At 38.3% G+C, this 20,332-nt stretch overlaps 1 protein-coding gene and 1 long non-coding RNA gene across 2 annotated transcripts in view; one reads left to right on the forward strand and one right to left on the reverse strand.

The window, feature by feature from the left end:
- Nucleotides 1–11,170, forward strand: part of LOC123868558 — a 33,381-nt gene extending 22,211 nt beyond the window's left edge. The window contains exons 4-5 of the long non-coding RNA XR_006796653.1: nt 10,262–10,268; nt 11,156–11,170. This is a non-coding gene — a long non-coding RNA (uncharacterized LOC123868558). The remainder of the gene's footprint in view (nt 1–10,261; nt 10,269–11,155) is intronic.
- LOC123868535 (tRNA dimethylallyltransferase) overlaps nt 1–20,332 on the reverse strand; it is a 313,525-nt gene that overhangs the window by 287,429 nt on the left and 5,764 nt on the right. The window lies entirely within an intron of this gene.

Consider the following 20,332-nt stretch of genomic DNA (forward strand, 5'->3'; position numbering starts at 1 on the left):
AAACCAATGAACCGATTTTAATTTAGTTTTTTTTTTTGTTTGAAAGGCGGCTTGATCGAGTGTTCTTAGCTATAATCCAAGAAAATCGGTTCAGCCGTTTGAAAGTTATCAGCTTTTTTCTAGTTACTGTAACCTTCACTTGTCAGGGGTATTATAAATTTTTAATTTACAATTGTTTTATAACTATCTTCTCATCAAATAGTTTATTATAACAACACTAGCTATTTTTTTTTTAAATAGCTAACAAACGAGCGGACGGGTCGGGTCACCTGATGTTTAGTGATTTCCGCTACCCATGAACATTTACTGCACCAGAGGAACCGCTAAAGCGTTGTCGGCTTTTTAAGAATTTATTGATCCACCCCTTGAATAACTAATGTTGAAATCTAGTGCGAAGAGCTATTTTTATTTATGTAAATCCCGTTTTTTCAGTTTGTTATCCGCGTCCCGATTTTCACAAACTGGGTCTTAGCAACACTAACTATAAACAAAAGCTACAGTAGGCGGACCGCCTACGACCACGCCCGAGTTTTCTTCCCGTTGTTGCCATGCCCCATAAGTCTAAATTCCGCAAGATACATTCACCATAACTCATAAACTAGTATAGAATAGTGCCAATTTTAAAAATAAAGCCGTTTCCAAAGTACCATTATTCAGATTAGTTTGACAGATAATAATCACCCGTTACTAATTGCTATTAGTTGTACGTGATGCGGTACTTTGCCTTTGCCCGATGTTCACATTTTTTGGCGTTATGTCAATTATTGAGAGAGGACCATAAAGTGGATAAATACATAGAGGTTGTGAAGCTGACCACCATAAATTAAAAGATTACTAAGCAACAACTAAACAATCTTAAGAACGCGACAGGTCGAGATGGCATCGGGCTATGAGGCGGGGGGACGCCCCTACACCCGTAATATCCCGCACCGGGTTAGTGTAGGGGCTGTGCGGGTATACGGGGCGTCCCCACTCCGATTGCCATGTCGACATGTCGCGAACTATACTTGTGTAACGAAGGTATGTACTTTGTTTGAGATTTGAAGTCTACAATCAGTTCTAATTAAGAAAACTGCTCAGACCACAAAAAGGATTGAAACTCATGGATTTTTGTCCCGTTTTGGCGCAATGGATAAAAACGACAGTAATTTTTAAAATCATCAGTCTGTGTAAGGGAATTTGAAATGATGAAACAAATAGGGTTCAATTCAAAAGTTTCTGAAATAAACAAGAAAACTGTCATATCTCTAAGCTTCTTATAAAGTTGAGAATCTAGTTTAAAATCTGTCTGAGATTAAAAAAGTCACTGTTACCATTTTGCCAAACCAACAAGTTTGTAAGTCAAGCACGAAAACCTATTCCCAAAAAACCGTACAAAATCACCTTTCGAGAAAAAAGGCACAATTCCAAAATCATGCTGCACGAAAAACAAGTCAAATATTGGCTCATCATATGCTCAAAACATGACAAACCCAATAAATCCTTATGCAAATATTGGTACAATCTTCTCCCCCATGGTTCGAGCCCCGAAATTATAGGCCATGTCATAAGTTAGAATATTTTGTTATTCCCATACGCCCAGGTGTCCCCAAACTTCAAACATCAAGAGATGGAGTAACTTCATAACATGTATTTTATTGCCTCAAGGGCTAAAAGCTTCACCAAACAGGTGCAAAACACGGTCAGGTACCTATCTAATCAAGGTCATTTTGTGCGATATCGGTACCCATATTATAAATGCGAGAGTGACGTGTTTATTTGTTGGTTTGTCCTTCAATCACATCACAACGGGGTAAGAGGGGTCTCTCCGTCTCTCGCTCCATACAAACATAGTTCCAATTTCATTTGAATATTAAGCAACCAAAGTCCATGAAATTTTGCAGACATATTCTAGAAACTAATATCTATGCCTGTGGTTTTCCAGATTTCTGTTAAAATATTCGGTTTCAAAGTTACACGGTCTTAAAAATTCACATACAAATCTTTGAGCCCCTGTAATTTTAAAACTACATATTTTTAGAAAAATCTAAAACACCACAGGCACAGATATTAGTTTCTAGAATATGTCTGCAAAATTTCATGGACTTTGGTTGCTTTATATTCAAATGAAATTGGAACTACGATTGTATGGAGTAAGTGACGGAGAGAGCCCTGTTAATGTGATTTGTTTGCATGGGTATAATTAGAGATCTGACGAAAGACACTATAGCCTACTTTTTAACCTGGCAAATAAAAGAGTTCCCCCGGGATTTTTGTAAGCTAAATCCAATGAAGTCGCGGGTATCAACTAGTAATAATATATTTTCAGGTTTTCTAGACAGAATTAGGAAATGATCCCATAGGAATCTCACTAGTTTAGCAAAGCTATCGAAGACTAAGAAGGTAGCGACTTTTTGATAAGGAACAGTATTTTCTGGGTTCTGACGACTTATAGGTAAATAAGTAGGTAAGCTATTTTAAAGGTGCCCACGCACTTGAACTACGCGTACGTGACGCGTACGTCACTGCCGCGCGTCGCGGCTTGAGAGAATATCGTGCGGGGCGCTGCAGCGACGCGCAGTTCAGCTGCAGTTCAGTTCAACTGCGTGGGCACCTTAAATCTTATATCACGTTGCAAATAAATGAAGCTACGAGTAGGTACAAATATAATAGAAAAAAATTAATAAACATCAAACAGTGGTAATTACAAATCGTAGCAAGCAAGTAACACAATTAGAGCAACCCGATACAGTTGTATCGTCGCTTCCAGGTCAAAAGGATCGAATAAATCAAAAGGCTTCCTCCTTTATCATTTAACATTAGCAGTGTAATTACAATTTACAACTATTATAAGTAAGAGCGGCCGCACACGGGCAGCTTTAATATTTCAAAACAACTCAAAAAAATGCCTTTTGTTTTGACCTCAATTTGCTAAATTTGACTCGATTAGCTGTACGGGAAACTGTTGTAACTGGGCTGAATGTAATATTCAAAGTACAATAATTCTTTCAAAATCTTTTTTTGTAATGTTTAAGGTTATGAAAAAAAAACAGTTTTTTCTTAAGAAACCGTCAAATACAAATCGAACTCGCACACGAAGGCTTCTATACAATCGTACAAGATATAATACTATGTACTTTTTAATTTGCATGGCAGCCATTTTTAAATCCACCATCATGCTTTTAATAGCCATAGCAGTAATAGAAATAAACACTCTGTGAAAATTTTCTGTACCTATTACGGTTCATGAGATACAGTCCTCTGACAGACAGATGAACGGATAGACGGGCGGACAAACGGATGGATAGACGGAAGGACAGCCGAGGCTTGGTGATAGGGTCTAGTTGGCAATCTTCGGTACGGAATCCTGAAGTGGTGGTTTTGAGTTGAAACAGTTCTGATCTAGGATGACTTGAGGCGTTAAGCTGTTTGTCCGGCCGCCCTTAATGCAACTTGTGATACACGGCCATTTGTCAAGCTAATGGATTGCTATTGAGATACAACGTTATTAAAATGTACTATGAGTAAATGTTTCATTTCATTTCAACGCTTTCATTGCCTTTGCCGGTAAATTAATTGGTGTTGACGGAAATGAACTCGAAACGAAAAACGTAAATAAGGAAAGATTTGTCAAAAGAAATTATATAAGCGGACCAATTAAAGTACATCCAAGTGACAAATAGCATGTTATTATGGGAAAATTTGGATGGTAAACAAAAATAAACACTTGCATACAAATCAATAAAGTAATCAAATATGAGAAAACTGTTAGATAAGACAGACATGTCAAGTGAAGCGAGCATCCAAAATCTATAGCAAAACGAAGGTCGAATAAATAGGTAAAGCTGAATGAAGGGAAGACAAAGCAAGTCAAAGATCAGATGAATTATTATACGCTTTAAATCAGGTCAAATTCCAAACAATTTTAAGGGCAACTTAAGAACGAATTCCTACAGAAACTAGGGTATTACCAAAATCGTAATTGGAAAAACTGTAACACAGCCACACGACACGGCCCATTAACAATGGCCTGGTTGATAATTAGCCGCGACAAGTCGGCAACTACAATCGGTCAGCGTGTCGCGGTCGGATTACCATAATTGCACACCAAATTCGTGCTTACAGCGACGTGATTGGGGAAATAAGTAGGTAAGTTTAGATTTGATAATATTAAAAACGTGATATGATGTTATTACATATATTATAACCCTTCTCATTCTGAGAGGCGACCCGTGCTCAGTAGTAGGCCGGCAATTGGTTGATCAGATAAATTACTATGCGCTTTGAATCAGGTCAATTTCCAAACAATTTTAAGGGCAACTTTAGAACGAATTCCTACAGAAACTAGGGTATTACCACAGCCACACGACACGGCCCATTAACAATGGCCTGGTTGATAATTAGCCGCGACAAGTCGGCAACTACAATCGGTCAGCGTGTCGCGGTCGGATTACCATAATTGCACACCAAATTCGTGCTTACAGCTACGTGATCGGGAAACTGAGTAGGTAAGTTGAGATCTAATGCTAATTGATTACCTAATAGAGATTGGAGGGAGGTTTCTAATTGTGACGATAACTATGTCATAAATAAATTATTTCTTAGTAATTATTAAATAGAGCGTTTTCCGAAATTCGTAAAAACTACGTCCACAGCTAGTTTTGAGTTTGCTTACCTTGTTAAATTATCGATTATACTAAAAATTACGTCAAATTAGGTATGTCAAATGATTATGACGTTACATCTATGAATTTCATACAAGCTCCTTTAATAAACGAGCGTTTTGACGTTTGATAAAAAGTCATTGATTTGACTAGTTGTCATCATCCCTATTCTGGTATGGAATATCCTTAAAACCTCGAAACGAAAGAAAAGCTAAGGTAGGTTAAAGAAAATTATACAAAATCATAGGCCTAGACGACAACACTCTAGACAGTTTATTCTAGAAAAGTTAATAATAATAGCTGGTCATCTGTACAAATCTACCTCGTAGTGTGAAATGCCATTTAGCACCGCGTCACTTCATCAGATGAAAAGAATCCCAAGCTCAGGGCTGCCAACGCCAGTGGTGAAAATATTAATGACTAGGGGATGCCCGCGGCTTCGCCCGCGTGGATTTTGGTTTTTTTTAATCCCTTAGGAACTCTTTGATTTTCCGAGATAAAAAGTAGCCTATGTCCTTCCCCGGGATGTATCCCAAGTCTGTACCAAATTTCATTAAAATCGGTTCAGCGGTTGGGACGTAAAAACGTAGCAGACAGACAGACAGACACACTTTCGCATTTATAATATTAGTATGGATTTGGCACTAAAATAATTCCAAAACTTGCACTTCGTAACTATATTGCTAGAAGACTCATCGGCGACCAAGCGCTGGTCAGTTCTAAGCTTCAAAGTTTGGAACAAGGTTGCCTGTCTGTCGGTGTTTTTAACCCCCGACCCAAAATGAGGGGTGTTATAAGTTTGACGTGTGTATCTGTGTATCTGTCTGTGGCATCGTAGCTCCTGAACTAATGAACCAATTTTAATTTAGTTTTTTTTTGTTTGAAAGGTGGCTTGATCGAGTGTGTTCTTAGTTATAATCTAAGAAAATCGGTTCAGCCGTTTGAAAGTTATCAGCTCTTTTCTAGTTACTGTAACCTTCACTTATCGGGGGTGTATACATTTTTAATTTACACTTGTACAAGATGTATTTCGGAGAGTGTGCTAAGGAACTATTAGACCTAATTCCTCCTTCGTCATTTTACAATCGAACAACTAGGCATAGACTAGGTCTGCATCCCTAAATACTTAGTTAAAATCCCACGGTCCCGTACGAGGCGATTTGCTTCCTCATTTTTACAACGAATCAATTGTCACCTCTTTCATCAAAATCGGCCCAGTAGTTTAGGCATTACGGTGGAACACACAGAATTTGGATACAAACATACATAGACTGCTAGTCATAACCCTTCCTTTTGGCTTTGCTTTGGTAATAAAATGATTTGACTTTATATGACCACAACGCTCACCGCACTGTGCCAAGGAAGTGTTCAAGTTTCCATTGTGAATGATAACCCTGGGCCAGTCACCGGCCGGAATATTTGCGCGCCAGCTAGCGTCTAGTGACATCATAACATGCCAGCGACCTAGCGAGGTCGCCGGTTCTATTAGATTATAGCATTAATACAGCTGTACACGTGTTGCGTCGGAATCTGCTGACATAGCTCCTTTTCAGATTTTACCCACTCTCGAAAACCAGAATTTCTATTAGTAACTTCTCTTTATCTAATCAAAACACTTTATTGCTTACATTATAGAGTAAAAGTTAAAAAAAATATAGTGTCTGTAGTATAACAAAAGGCGATCTATCACTAAAGTGATCTTTTTCAAACAACCCCTTTCCATCTTCGTGTTCTTCTGGTTACTCCAGTGTTTTTGGGTTGGAACCAACGAACTAATGAACTTTTAACGACTACTTTGCTGCTCAGCCAAACGCAGCTCGAATCTGCTTGTCAAGTTGTACATAAAAATTTACACCGTAGAAAGTTATAATAACATCTTTATTTAGGTAAATTCTCAGTCTTATTCATAAAAATTTGTAGAAGCTTTATTAGCTTGTTATAAGCAAAGTTCTCAAAAACATGATTCATAAACGTTCAATAGTGCTAAAAGTGTTCAATAACGGCTCCATAACTTATAACAGGCTGAACCCTACTATAAACCCTTATTAAAGAATAAGATGGCCGCCGTCTTGTCTTAACAGCTGATAATTTGTTTGGAAGTGAGGTTATTTTGTTTTGGTTGATTCTAGTGTCATTGCATTGTCATTATTATTTATACGTTCTTTATTCTGGATTCGAGAGGCTGTGGTAATTAACTAGAGTTGCAAGTTTTAATTGCCATAAGATGCTAGGGACGGACGTCGTGAAGTAGGTACCTAAAAGTTTCTACCTAATTTCGAAGTTTCTTTTCATGTAATCATTCTTTTACATAGGTATGTGATTTCTTCTAACGTAAGAAATATGGCGGTGATGCAGCTCAGTACCTAACTACATAAACCGAGAAGGATTTGGGTAAAAAAAAGGGCTGGCTCATTTTTTGCGCAACGGATCAGCCTGGCTGTCAAGCGTGGAAATGCAGCCAGTATTCTTGGCACCATTCCACACGGGCATGATTTGTATAGTAATTAGATAAGGCTAGCTTTAAGTTTTATTGTAATATTTTCAATTAAAAAAAAAAGGATTTTATTCCATGAATGTCCAGGTACTGTATCTAAATTCTAATACATACTTTTACCTAATACATTTTTTTTTTAAATAGTATAATAAAATCTAACGCTAATTTCTAAATTCCTTCCTGTTTCCATTTTTATAATTAAATAAATCGGAACAAAACTCCGAACGATAATACCTAACTATCCTCCAGAACTCAGACAATTGACCGAAATTCGAAAACAAATGTCACACCTGCGTCACTTTTCTGTGTAGAGCCCAGTTTTTTTGCAATTTTGTCTATGAATTCATCAGAACGACAACATAACAAAGCGAAACTAGCCTATAGCGAGAATTTAGTTGTGAGAGGTTTATTGAACCTTTATGAATAAAGAAAGTTATGAAACGTTTAATAGGCCTAATGAGCATTTTAGCTAATGAACGTTTTAAACCTATATTAAGGGATTTTTATGAATAAGACTGATACTCTTTATCTTTCTATACATATAGTTCCTGACTTTTATCTTAACTGAATAGTTCTTATATATTATATTAGGTATAATAAATACACGTTTCATATCGAGTATGGTGCTCGAACTTAAAGAGTCTAGTTTCCCTCTGAATTTTTACGACTTCCTATGGGACTTCGGCCCCACAGGATTCACTCCTATAGGACGGACATAAACGTGAATTTAAAGACCGTAAAGACCGATAAAGAAACTTGACTCCCTCTTCTCTATTAAATAGATTCCATAAGCTACTTATATGGTTGTAATAAACCGGACAATTTAATTGCAAATAAACAGAATAGGTTTAATTAACTTACATAATAATGATCACTTTCATAATTTATTAGTCTAAAGTACTGGGTCATTAATTTTTATTGCCTAGTAAATCTAAATGTAAACGATCTACGTATTGTTTAGAGAAAAACGCTCTATATTTTCCACTTAGAGATTCTTATCTGAGGCAGACTGAACAATATATTACTATAATTACTAAAAATAGAACTTAAGTTCGGCAGCTAATTGTTGGTTCGGATTTGAAGAAACCATACTGAATTAAAACAAAGAGTTTCAAATTAATAATCATTTTGAATCCCTAATAAATACAACTTCATAAGTAGGTACCTACTTATGAAGTTGTATTTATTAGGGACTACCTGACGCCCGCGACTTCGCCCGCGTGGATTTAGGTTTTTGGAAATCCCGTGGGAACTCTTTGATTTTCCGGGATATGAACTAGCTTATGTGCTAATCCAGGATATTATCTATCTCCATTATAAATTTCAGCCAAATCCGTCCATTAGTTTTTGCGTGAAGAAGTAACACACATACAAACTTTCGCCTTTATAATATTATAGTGTGAAGTGTGATAAGTGTGATATGTTATATAATAATAATATTATGTAGACGGTAGTATATATTTTCCAAAATCAATTCAGTAGCAACACTTCAAGGGGGCATTTTTCTATGAAAATCTCAAAACATTTTCCGTTTTCATCATTAGTAAATTGCACCTGTGCGAAGTTGAGGTGGGTCGCTCGTTTTTAATACAAACAAGGAAACAACTCATCAAAGACTGCTGTAACTCTTGTTTGACTGAAATTGATATTACTACTTAGTTACTAAGTAGCACCTAATATCAATTTATTTAATTAACCCCCGACCCAAAAAGAGGGGTGTTATAAGTTTGACGTGTGTATCTGTCTGTGGCATCGTAGCTCCTAAACAAATGAACCGATTTTAATTTAGTTTTTTTGTTTAAAGGTGGCTTGATCGAGAGTGTTCTTAGCTATAATCGAAAAAAATCGGTTCAGCCGTTTGAAAGTTATCAGCTCTTTTCTAGTTTTCTTATAGAGGTTTTTGTGTCTGTCGTTTTTCAAATTATGAGTTATAGTTGATTAAAACATCTACAAAATTTCAATAATAATGATTATTTTATGATTAATGTGATCTATTAGCAACAGTATTGGTCCTCAAAAAGTTTTTAATTCCTCAAAAAGTGTGGATTGACTCCAATAGGTAAATGGACTTATTATTTGGCGTCGAGCTTTTTCTTTTGTAGTAAACGCTTTTGTGTAACCAGTGAGTACTTTGTAGCTTGTACTTTGTACTAGCAAGCGTTCACATCGTAGTTTTTATGGTCACAGTTACTTCGATATTTTCCTCATTCCCTACAATGACTCGTGTTATTTCATTTATACCAAAATCGACAAGCTCGATCAAGTGTAAAGCAATTCAAACATCCGATTGTTGTAAGACACCACAGACAAACTGTATTATTATGTTTACAAGCAAATCTATTGCTGAGTGAATGTTTTCAATATTATGATTCTCTAACTACTGTATGATAAACATTTTTTGTTTCTTTTTAGTGTTCTTACTACTCTACTTATCTAAGTTAGCATTCTATATTAGTTCTAAGTGTCATCATTGCTTTTTTTTTTTTTTTTTTTTTTTTTTTGTTGACGCTGGGGAATGCATTTACGCATCCCCCCCAGAGGGAGGGTATGTGGGACTCGCCGGCCGAGAGGCGACCGGAATACCCACTAAACCCCAGCGGCGCTACTGCGCGTCGCCTGGCGACTGGGTCACGGGAACGGCCGAAGCAAACAACCGCGACCCAGCCAGCGACGTCTGCCAAGGCAGACCCTCCACCGGGGACCTACTCGGTCCCCATCGACGCACCTCCGGGACGCACCAACGAAGTGCGTCCCCCGACCTTGGGACGCGCACGTCGCCCGCGTCCCATCCTCCGCTTCATCCACTGTGCCCTCTGCTAGTCAGAGGGACACGCGGAGAAACCTCCCCCCCTGCCAGGTAATTAGCCATAGCCAACAATATCTCCGAAGAGAAATTATTAGCCATGTTACCGGGGCGCACCGGCCCGAACACTGCTCTTCCCCTCGGACGCATCCAAAAGGGACCAGCAGCATCCAGGCACACTGGGAGGTTACCTGGCTGGCGCCCCGTCATCATTGCTTCATGGTTTTCTATAGTCCTGTGCCATTATTCATGATTTTGATTATCACGTCAACTAAAATGATAAAACCAACTCTTTTTTTTGATTTCTTATTTTATAATGAGCTATAAAGTAGGCAAGCTACGTGGAGTCAATTCTTTGCACGTTTTTATGAAAGATGGGTATTTGAGTGATTTTCTGGGAAAAATTGCGTAATACGAAACAAATTGAAATTTATTGAAAAGCATTATACCTATTATAATGACCCATTATGTCAAAAATAATTTTGGCACAATAGGTATAATATTTCATAGTAGCAAAATACCGCGTCAAATGGTATAATATATGCTGAAGGGCGTGAATTCAAGGTAACTAATATAATAGGTAAACGGTGTAATAAGAATTAATTGATTGTACAGCTTAGGGTTGTCATAAACAACAAGTTAGGTATTGATTGTAATTTTAACTGCCTACTGATACGCTAACTCAGTGTCTAACTAATCTAGACTGTCTAATTTGACATTTATTTTCAATCCATTGTAGAGTTTCAACGAAAAATTCTTTTAGTATCACTCAATTAAACAGCAATGTAAAACCAACCAATGTGAAACGAACTCGGCGGCTATCATTCTGTCATGATGATGACTAATAAAAAGTTATTATCTATCATTTGTTAAAATGTAGATAGATGTAATTTTGTCATAAAAATAATCTTTATATAACACATGCCTGCGAATTCTTGACCTTCCACCTAAAAGTGGAGTCAATTTACCTAAGTGACACAGCACAGCATCAGTTAAATATTCAGAAAACCAAGAATAGATCATGCTCAGGAATCAATATCGGTCTTAACTTACGACATTCATTTGAGGTAGATAAGCAAGTAGTCATTATCATCATCATCATCAACCCTCGCCGGCTTACTACTGAGAACGGCTCTCTTCCCAGAAAGGAGAAAGGTTTGGCCATAGTCCATCACACTGGGCACAAGCGTATTAAATAATATAAGTATATAATAGATAATAATATAATAATATAAGTGTATAAGTAAATAATATAAACCAATAATAGGTATTTGGAAAACAGGACGGTTGACAACCCTAGGGTTTACATTGTTACACATATTATTGACAATACGGAAATTCAAGATCGTATATAAAATGTCGAAACTATTAATTTGTAATATCACTACTTTTGTTACTATTAGGAAAGAAGTCTGCTTAGTAACTGCGGTTATTTTTAGGGTACCGTACCCGAAGTTTGCCTACAGGACCATAGGGTCCTGGTTCTATAGGGTAGTGAGTGATAGTACTACACTGTATCACGTACAAACTATCCGTACTAATATTATAAATGCGAAAGTGTGTCTGTCTGTCTGCTACCTTTTCACGGCCCAACAGTTTAACCGATTCTGACGAAATTTGGTACGGGGTTAGCTTATATCCCGGGGATGCACATAGGCTACTTTTTGTCCCGGAAAATTAAAGAGTTCCCACGGGATTCCCCCAAAAACCATCCGCTAAACCGATTTGTATGAAATTTGGTACCGAGGTAGCTTGCGTCCCTGTAATTGACATAGGCAACTTTTTATCCCGGAAAATCAAAGAGTTCCCACGTGATCTTTAAAAGCCTAAATCCAGGCGGGCGAAGTTGCGTGCATCGGCTAGTACTTAATAAGTAAACAGTTTTCCACAGAATGTGTATTTGTATTGCCGCTATAAACAACAAATAACAAAAAATTCAAAAAAGAATAAATACAATGTTATTTGATGTTTCATAAACGATGGTACGGATCCCTTCGCGCGCGAGTCAGAATCGTACTTGATCGATTTTATGTACTCACTTCATTAAAGGAGGTGGTGCTCACGCGTTTCTCTTCAGTCTTCTCCAAACTTCTAGTACCTAATTTATATACATATTATTTGTATTTAAATGAGAAATATTTTTTTAATCGTCAACTCATAACGTTCGCCGAAAAGTGTGGTCAGTTCATTTGATGAATAGCGAATTATCTTAAGATTTGCTCGAATCATTTGCTGAATCTCGATAGCGGAGCCTTACTATTAGAGAATTTTGATCAAAATTACACTCCACGTACTATTTATAGTCGGTATTATGCGTTTGATGTTCTCCGACCGTAAAACTTACTAAGCGTTGCTAAGCAACGTACAGCCGACCATTGCTTTTTTGCACGTTTTTTTTTTCAAAACAATGTCTAGACTAGGCGTTTCCTATACAACTATTATATTATACAGTATATCAAAGATTGTACCTAGTGTACCGACACGGTTTGTTTACTAAGCCGTCGACCTTTTTTTTACGGTTCTGCACTTCAAAAGGTAAAAAAGAACCCTTGTATGATCATTTCGTTGTCCGTCCGTTTGTCTGTCTGTCTGTCAAGACCGCTTTTCTCAGAAGCGCTTGGAAGTATCAAGTTAATATGAAATACTTAGGTTTGCGGCGGGTAATCTCAACGAAGTTTCTAACTACACAGGAGATATTATACTGCACATGTGTGTGCGCAAACACAGGTGCACTCTCTATTCCCTCACTTTCATAGTCCGATGAGACAGCAATTCGATACGACCGGGAAGAGATCAGGGGCAGGGCCAACGGATTTACTTGCTTTCTGAGGCATCAAGTTATTATACCGCCAACCTCCCAATTCCGGCCTGCTACTGAGAACAGGGATGATGACTACTAGTCAAATAAGTGACTTTTTATCAAACGTCAAAACGCTCGCTTAGTGAGGGAGCGACGAAGGGAGTGACGTCATAGACATTTGACATAATCGGACGTACTTTTTTAGTTAAATCGATAATTTAAAATAGTTAGCAGACTTAAAACTAACATCGGACGTGGATTTTACGAATTTTGGAAGTTCTATTTAATGGCTCCTAGTAAATAATTTATTTTAGACATAGGCATCATCGCAATTTCCTGACAAAACACTCGACTTTTAGCATTCATATATGGAGCAACATAATATGACTAACTGAAAGTTACCTAGTTCGACAACCTTTCATAGAAATGGTAAAAAAACCTTGTAACAGAAGCCAAATGAGTTAACGTGCCTACTTGTACATACTACAGACATTTTGCTGTATAATTTACTAGCTGACGCCCGCGTCTTCGTCCGCGTGGATTTAGGTTTTTCGAAATCCCGTGGGAACTCTTTGGTTTTCCGGGATAAAAAGTGGCCTATGTGCTAATCCAGGATATTATCTATCTTCATTCCGAATTTCAGCCAAATCCGTCTAGTAGTTTTTGCGTGAAGGAGTAACAAACATACACACACACACACACATACAAACTTTCGCCTTTATAATATTAGTGTGATAGAACGATAAAAGTATGATGTGAAGTTATTTTAATGTACGCAAATTGCAAAAGGCGCCTCATAATGATAACAACGACTCTCACACGACATAGTCGACATCCAATCTACTCACACGAAACTTTTCATTATAACTAGTTTTTGATACGAACCGCTAAGTTGTGAAATGTCCGTGTTTCCTGCCACATATAACCTAAATACCATAAATAGTGATAGGTATCTTCTAAGCGCACCCCAATCTGGAGTTTATCATTGCTTTTTTCAAGTGCAAGCTTACGACGAAGCGAAAGTTAGTTATAGCAACATTTTGTCGCGCGACTTGCTGGCAGTGTGGTCTCGCTGTTAAACAGTTAACAGGGCTCTCTCCGTCACTCACTTCATACAATCGTAGTTCCGATTTCATTTGAATATTAAGCAACCAAAGTCCATGAAATTTTGCAGACATATTCTAGAAACTAATATCTGTGTCTGTGGTGTTTTAGATTTTTCTAAAAATATGTAGTTTTAAAATTACAGGGGCTCAAAGATTTGTATGAAAATTTTTAAGACCGCGTAACTTTGAAACCGAATATTTTAACAGAAATCTGGAAAACCACAGACACAGATATTAGTTTCTAGAATATGTCTGCAAAATTGCATGGACTTTGGTTGCTTAATATTCAAATGAAATTGGAACTACGATTGTATGAAACGAGTGACGGAGAGAGCCCTGTTAAAGAGTAGACAATAAGTGAACGTCGGGTGCTAATTATACGCGCACGCGGGAAAGCTAGACTGGACAGGTTACTGACACACGGCGCGTGCCAGAAAGTTCACAAACTGTCGCAAAGATAACGGGTTGGAAGAGATAGAAATAGCCTCGATAGCTCAACGGTTGAGGAGCGGACTGAATTCCGAAAGGTTGGCGATTCAAACCCGACCCGTTGCACTAGTGTCATACCCACTCCTGGCATAAGCTTTACGCTTAATTGGAGGGGAAAGGGCAGTAGTGGTGTTAGTTACTAGCCGATGCCCGCGACTTCGCCCGCGTGGATTTAAGTTTTTTTAAATCCCGTGGGAACTCTTTGATTTTCCGGGATAAAAAGTAGCCTATGTGCTAATCCAGGATATTATCTATCTCCATTCCAAATTTCAGTCAAATCCGTCTAGTAGTTTGTGCGTGAAAGAGAAGAGAGTAGAGGTGCGTGAAGCGTGAGAGTGCGTGGAAACGCAGGTCCAAATCCTGCTGGTTCCGCAATTTTTGTTAAATGTTTGTCCGCAATTATTTCAAAATTAACATTCAGTCTTTTTTTTAAATAGCGAGCAAACGAGCAGGCGGGTCACCTGATGATAAGTGATTACCGCCGCCCATAAACATTTGCAGCACCAGAGGAACCGCCGATGCGTGCCGGACTTTCAGGAATATGTTCGTCCGCCCCTTGAATAACCCCATGTTGTAATCTAGTGGGAACACCGCCGACGGGAGTTGATTCCATCGCATGTGGAAAGAAGGATCTGGCACAAAGGCCGGTCGAAGTGCACCAGTCACCCAGGTAGTGAGGGTGAAACTGCTTGCGGTGGCGTGCGGTGCGGTCGTAGAAAAAGGAGGGTGGAATGAGGTCAAACAGCTCTTCAAAGCACTCCACATTATAAAGGCGAAGTGTCTAGTTAAAACACTAGCATAATAAAATAAAATGACTTGTTACAAAACTTAACTTTTTTATTTGTACTTATTAAGTAAGTATAATTGTACCTATTCACTTAATATTCATAAGACATTACAAGTGTAAATTAAAAATTTATAACACCCCCGACAAGTGAAGGTTACAGTAACTAGAAAAAAGCTGATAACTTTCAAACGGCTGAACCGATTTTCTTGGATGATAGCTAAGAACACTCTCGATCAAGCCACCTTTCAAACAAAAAAAACTAAATTAAAATCGGTACGATGCCACAGACAGATGCACAGATACACACGTCAGACTTATAACACCCCTCTTTTTCGGTCGGGGGTTAAAAATTAAAATTACTATCTTTGAGTTTTCGGTGATTGCTTAAGATGAGTTTATTCGTAGCACGCTCCAAGCAAACGTAGTTTGGCTCTCTTAAATTTCGACTCTTAAGTAATTAAGTACGATGAGTCAATTATCGGAGATAATGGTGACTCAAATATGAAAACAGATTAAAGATACCGACCGTATCAATAAAATAGTAACCTTACACCTAACACCTGTTTTTATACACATTGCAATGTGAATCATCTAGATACTTAGGTATTTTAGTATTTGTGTTCCAAGCATCTAGCTCATTTTATTTTACACTAGATAATGCTTATGATTTCATCCGCGTGGATTTAGATTTTGTGAAACTTCCTTGGGAACACTTTGATTTTTTAAATAAAAATTAGCCTAGCTATAGCTAGATTAATTATCCATGCAAAAACTCACGCCGATCAATTACTCGGTGATTGAAAAACAAACTAACAAGCAAACGCATTATCGCATTTTTAATATTAGGTAAAGACTAACTTTTTGACAATCTAAGTTCCCACAGGATTTTCACAAACCTAAATTCACGCGGACGCAGTCCCGGACATTATCACTTTTTATATGAAAATTTACGACTAGACGATTCTCTGATCTTGAAAGTAATCATCATTTAAGAGAAAAATATAAGGAAATAAATTATAATTTACTTAATGGAGCGAGAGGCTCGAAGCTTCGGTCACCCAACCAGCCACCGACTTCAGTCAACGATGCCCTCATTACATACGGTGGACGCACTAAAACAATTAAAACCCCCGTTCCATCTGGAAATCGCTATATGATCGTGATATGGAAGCATGGGCGGAATAAACTATGATCTCATTCGTCAACTAGGCACATCGAGAGTGCGTCAGTACTACATTCTTGAACAAAGTTCGCAAAATTCAGACGAAATCATTTACATAACTACAAAATGTTTGGTAAATTATATGCCAAATGAGATAATATTCATCATCATTATCAGCCTGTGGATGTCCACTGTTGGACATATGCCTTCCCTAAAGAGCGCCACCACACCCGGTCCTCAGCCTTCCTCATCCAGTCACTTCTCACCAGCCGCTTTATATCGTCATTCAGTCAATCGTGCATCCCACACCACTCTCGCTTATATGCGGTCTCCACTCAAGGAATTACCGGCTTCAACAGCCATCGCCTCTACGACAGGCATGGCTTGCCCACTAACACTTCAGCTAGCTATGTCAGTGACCTTGGTTCTCCTGCGGATCTCCTCATTCCGTTGTTTCTGCTACTTGACAAATTCAAATTCAAAATATTATTATTCAATTAAACTTTTACAAGTGCTTTTGAATCGTCAAAATAATCTACCACTGGTTCGGAATGCCGTTCCTACCGAGAAGAACCAGCAAGAAACTCGGCGGTTGCTCTTTTCAAACTTTCAAGTTAGCTTAGTTACAAGTTAGCCCTTGACTGCAATCTCACCTGGAGGTAAGTGATGATGCAGTCTAAGATGGAAGCGGGCTAACCTGGAAGGGGTATGGCAGTTTTTATTATACCCCTTTGGTACCTATCTAAGTACTTACCCGGCAACCTGCCGGAACGCTAATCGCTTGGCGGCACGGCTTTGCCGGTAGGGTGGTAACTAGCCATCAGACCAGACCAGTGATTGACCTGGATTCGCACCCGGGACCTTAAACTAATAACCACAGCGCTTACCATTACGCCAGGGAGGTCGTCGTTGTTTTTAACCCCCGACCCAAAAAGAGGGGCGTTATAAGTTTGACGTGTGTCACTGTCTGTTTATCTGTATATCTGTGTATCTGTCTGTGGCATCGTAGCGCCTAAACGAATGAACCGATTTTAATTTAGTTTTTTTGTTTGAAAGGTGGCTTGATCGAGAGTGTTCTTAGCTGTCATCTAAGAAAATCGGTTCAGCCGTTTGAAAGTTATCAGCTTTTTTCTAGTTATTGTAACCTTCACTTGTCGGGGGTGTTATAAATTTTTAATTTACACTTGTCACCAAGTTAGGTGTTAATCAAAATTATGGATCTATTTATAGTTATTCCTTTATCTATCCACTTTATCAATATTTCATAGTTACTTGCCAGCTAGACAGACATCTTCAACTACGCATAAATTTGGCAATGTAATCTAATTTTTAGGCGCAATTTTGATAAGGTTATCAAACTAGCTGTTACATAATATTGTTGTATAATCCTTTTTAACTGCGAAGTATTGTATGGTAGTATCAGTTATCGAGGTACAGGTACCTATAGGAGTGTTTTGTATTTATATCATTCACCGATACTGATAGCTAGTTATTATACCTATGATGATAAAGGTAAAACTATCTAACTACAAAGGTAGGTATATCTATACGCAGGGGACAAGCTTGTTTTACCATAATCCCGTAAACCAGAGAAATGTATAGTATGAGAACAACGTTCAGCATAGCTAAGTATATGCCATCCGCCTTCCGCTATTAGAAATAGAAATAAATACAGAAAAACCGGTCAAGTGCGAGTCAGACTCGCACTCAAAGGGCTCCGTGCTATCGTACAAGATATAAGAAAAAATTCGGAGACTCCCACTTTTTGGAATGTTACAATAGTCAGGTTGATTCGTATAAAAGTTGCCTACGAGTATGTCATGATCATAATAACGAACCGATTGACAGGCACATTATTCATCAAAATCTGCTCAGTGGTTAAGGCGATACAGTGGAACACACATAAATACAAACCTATAACATACATACATAGACTGCTAAAATCATAAAACATCTGCGAGTGCAAATAAATAAATCAGTATTATCGTGAAAATTATCATTAATTGATTGAGTAAATAATACACGTTTTTTCTTGTTTGTTTTATTTTGCTTTATTTATTCACGCATATTTTATTTAATATCACGCACGCCGATGTGCGATTTCGAAATCGAGATTGTTTCACTGTCTTCGTTTTAAATAGTTGTGTCCTACTATTTTACGCTGTATTTATTTTATGAATTATTGCGTTGGAATAAAAGTTTTTATTTTATTCAATAATGAATGCTAGTCCCATAAACTACCGCTACAAAAAATATCACATCATTTTATTACTACAGTACAAGGCCCTATTGCTTAAGACGAACATGGCTCCGAAAAGTTCGAGGTGCGTGCCCGGGATCGAACCCCGCGATTAGGAGGCCGACGTCTTAACCACTAAACTATCACGGCTCAATATCGCAAAAAGCACGGAGACAGAATCCACAACCTTGGCGCAAGAGGCAGTACAGTCAACTCGGCTCGCCAGTACCCAGTACTGTACCCTCAGTAGAAACAAGATTTTACTCACTAACGTTTATAGTATTTGAGAGTCGTAACACTTTAGCGTTAAGGTAAAATATCCCTTGTTTTAAGGGGCATAAGACGGGTCTGCCCGCGAAATTCGTAAACTAATACGACAACGTAGGCTTATGGCATTTTAATTGCGACAATGGCAGTATCATCCTCATAGGTTTGTATAAAAATCTTTACTTGAAAAAGTCCAGTTTAAGAATCAAGAATCTTCAGGTCCATTTTACTTTGACGTTATTTTGTTTGGACTGTCGAATACTATCAACGTTGGTGAGAAGTACGTATAAAATCTTATACTGAGGGTACTGGGCACTGGGCGGCTCGAGGCACCGCGGGGAGCGCGTAACCTTGGGCGAGGCGACGAACTCGCGCCGGAATGCAAACAAGACCTGCCGACTGCCGGCCACTTGCCGAAATTGTGACCTATGCGAAAAATTCGCAGATAAAATTGCTATAGTTCCTGCAATTAACGTGCGCGCGTGAATTTACCTATAGTTACGTCACACGTCGCACGTAAGTGTGCGTGCCTGTCGGACCAATCAGTCGCAAGCAAGCGCTACGCACACATTTCTGTCCATTTACTTTACGTCATCATTCCTCATTCGCATGCCTAAGGTTTGGAATACTCTTCCGCGATGTCTGTTTCCTATCAATTAAGCAATCAAATATCACTTGCTTTAATGGTGAAGGAAACACCGTAAGGAAACCTGCATGCCTGAGAGTTCTCCATAATTTTTTCAAAGGTGTGTGAAGTCTGCCGAAAACTCTAGGCTCTTTTTTTTAATTTATAGACTAGCGCTTGGCTGCACCTGCAAACAAGTGATGATGCAGCCTAAGATGGAGCGCGCTTGCCTACAAGATGTCTATTCGCTCTTGGCTTGAAGGTATTACCCATACCCATATTAAAAGTGGAGGGCAAAACGGACTAACAAAGAAAAAAGAAACAAATTCATCGGTGAAGTAAAAGTTTTAGCCATCGCGAGGAGTCCAAAATATTTATTTTAACAATTCTAAGGTTTAAATCTATAGCGCCCACTTTGACTTTGCTCAGACTTAAGACACTGTTAAAGAGAGACACCGTAATACCGTTTGCATAAATCTGTCCCGTTTTAACTTAAACTTAAGTCCAAGCAAAGTCAAAGTGCGATCATAGAACTCAGGCTAAGTAACGTAAAGTTTTATCTCACGTTCACGCACATACTGCAACGGCAGCGACCTGTCCGAAGGCTAGCCGGCACCGTCTTGTTATATAACGAGTAGACAAACTCGGACACTGGTGAAATTTACCTGGCTCTGTTTACCTCCATCATTATGCTGTCTGATTGGAAAAAATTTGCCGATCTGCACTTGCGCCTCTTTTGAGTGATCACTGATCAACCTTCACTTTTCTAAGGGAAACCATAGGGTTGGTAGTTATGTGTTTTACCTGACTATTATAAGACACAACTTTTTAAAACCAAGACAATATAACAATCTCGATTTCGAAACCGCTCATCGGCGTACGTGATATTAAATAAAATATGCGAGAATAAATAAAGC

Source organism: Maniola jurtina, chromosome 9 (genome assembly GCF_905333055.1).
Source record: "Maniola jurtina chromosome 9, ilManJurt1.1, whole genome shotgun sequence".
In the NCBI taxonomy this organism is placed as follows: domain Eukaryota; kingdom Metazoa; phylum Arthropoda; class Insecta; order Lepidoptera; family Nymphalidae; genus Maniola; species Maniola jurtina.